Source organism: Meriones unguiculatus (assembly GCF_030254825.1).
Source record: "Meriones unguiculatus strain TT.TT164.6M chromosome Y unlocalized genomic scaffold, Bangor_MerUng_6.1 ChrY_unordered_Scaffold_42, whole genome shotgun sequence".
Classification (NCBI taxonomy): Eukaryota; Metazoa; Chordata; class Mammalia; order Rodentia; family Muridae; genus Meriones; species Meriones unguiculatus.
In genome coordinates this window covers 3,448,405-3,451,085 of record NW_026843713.1, presented here as the reverse complement: position 1 = coordinate 3,451,085, position 2,681 = coordinate 3,448,405, and positions in this window count along the sequence as shown.

Sequence of the window (2,681 nt, the reverse complement as noted above, 5' to 3'; positions counted from 1 at the left end):
TTATTCTTACCTCTTTAATGCCTGTTTTCTTCCCTAAGTTCTTCCTCTCCATTATTTCCTCCATTTGTGTTTTCTTTAATTTTTCTAGTTCTATTTTCAGATCTTGAATTGTTTTCTTAACTTCCTTCACCTGTCTGAGTGCATTTTCCTGTTTTTCTTTTAGTTCTTTCAACTTTGTTTCTTTTATTTCTTTCAGTGATTTAATTATTTATTCTGTGAAGGTCGCAAACTGTTTGGCTGCATCTTCCTGTATTTCTTCAGGGACAGCCATAATCTGCTTGTCTTTAACTTCCCCCATTCTTTATGGATAGCCTTGATCTGTTTGGTTTTATCTTCCTCTAATTCTTCACATATTATTTTATTTGTTTCCTCAATTATCCTCTTCATCTGCATAGATGTAAGGTCATCTTCTTGATTTTCTATTATGCTGGGTTGTCCAGGACTGTTCGCCCCTGGATGGCTGGTTTCTAGAGATGCCATATTTCTCTGTTTTTTGTTGGTTGAACTTTTACGCTGACCTCTACCCATTGGACTGTTTAAGGTGTTGGCTGTTAGTTTCTGTGCTTCCTGGAGTCCTGAGGTAGGGGGAATCCCCTTGGCCGGAAGATGATTTTTCCTGAAGGAGGCCTCCTCTGCTTTTTTGTTATGGTCACTATATGGCCAATGTTTCTCAGGAATTGCCACTGCTCACTTCAGGTATATAGACCTGAGTAGTAGCTGTGGTCTTTGTTAGTCAGGGGAGCTCTCCTCTCACCCATAGAATTTCTAAAGACAGCTTTCCTGCTGCTGGGTTTCTCATTCTGAATTTAGTGAGCTGTTGTTGTTGTGGTTGTTACACTGTTTTCCAGGTACAGCCCTCTTGAAGATCCTGCTGATTCCCTAGCTGTGGAGTTTTCTCCCAACAGGGAAACTCAGTATGTTATCAGGGGGTACACAGTTCTGTTTGGGAAGGTGAGAGGAGCACTCAGCAAGTGCCAGGGGGTGAGTGCTCTGCTCTGGGCATGGAGAAAATGTGCCTAGGTTGAGTTGGTGCCTGGGGGTGCTGCTCTTGTCTGGAGGCTGTGCACTCCTCTCTAGGCTGGCAACTGAGGGCTCCTCTCTTGTTTGGAGGGTGGCCGCCTCACTCTGTGCCAGAAGCTGTGTGTCCCTGTCTGGGATGGCAGTTAGGGTGCTGCTTTGGTCCAGAAGCTCTATGCTCTGATCTGGGCTGGTAGTGTGTGTCCACTTCTCAGCCAGAGGTTGTGCACGCATCTCTGGGCTGGCAACTAAGGACTCTGCTCTGGGTCTGAGGCTTGGTGCCTCACTCTGGGCCAGAGGCTGTGTGTTCTGGTCCTGGATGGTGGCTGGGGACGCTGCAGGGGGCTGTGTGTGCCTATCTCAAGTGGCATGTCAGGTTCCCTGGACCTTTACCAGTTATTGACTGGGTGACCTGAAGTTGGTCCCATCTAATTTCTACACTGTAGGCTTTCCTCTTGCCTGGCAATCATGAAAGCTGGTGTTTTACATCCCTGGGTTCAGTCTCCTGGTCACTGTGCCAACACTGCTGTCCCTTTCCTCAGACACAGTGTCCTCCTGGTGCTGCCATTTTCGTCCTTCCAAAGCATCCTCTTTAGGAGTGAAATCATAAAGCACATTTATAATTTTAAAAGTCAAAACCAGACGTTAAAATTTACCAGTGCAAACAATCCAATTATTATTTTTTATCATTATTATTATTATGTAATTTTAATTTCTCCAATTCCCTTAATAACTGAACTTCTTCCCTTTCTAATTGGAATTTCTCTTGGAGAACAGTGGTCTTGCATATGTGGCAGGGAAAGCCACAGGGGCAGAGGGTGCAGGATGTCAGTTTCAATTATGAGACTTGGCAGCTTCTTCCTCTGACTCCGTTTAATCTTCACTATCTAGCTCCTAAATCATTTTCTGCTCTTACACAAACCTCTTTGCGCTCCTTTATGAACACTTGAAAACACTTTAGGAGTACTCTTTTTCTGCCACTTTTCCCAAGTAATACGTTAGCTTGTGAGATTCCTTTTTTTCCCCAAGTTTCCTGATTGATGGTACCTTCAACTGGGAACCTGGGACACATTTCATTTACAAACTAATACCTTGCTTATAGCGTTAACTTTGAAGTCCTCATTAACATCCCCCTGCTACTTCTCTGCCCCATCATTTTAGCTGATTGCCTATACCCATTATAGGTATTACTCCCTATAATGGGCAGTCATCATGAAGCCCATTTTTTCTTAGGCATCTGGAGCTCAAAAAAAAAAGCCTTTTTCATATTGCCCCTCATTTTTAAGGTCCCTTGTTCAGGCACCAACTGACCCATTCTTTGGGCTTGTCAAAAATTGTTGTTTGTGAGATTAATATTTACTGATAATCATCTTAATAAAGCTTTCTGTTAATCCTAAACAGCTGTATAACCAAATCACCACACAGAGACCGGCTTTGTTTAGTTCCTGGGCAATAGTTATTCCCTCTTAAACCTCCACCCCTAGTAGTTTCCTAACATTTAGATTTTACCCATTATACTTTTTTTTGTGAAATATATCCAGTCCATCTTTATGTAGTTCCAAGTTCTGTCCTGAAGTTCTCTCTCCAAGCTCGCTAGCCCTTTTCTCCCACTTATTTCCTGTCTTCTGGCTCCTGCACAAACTTTTTGATGGTGAGTTTTTTTT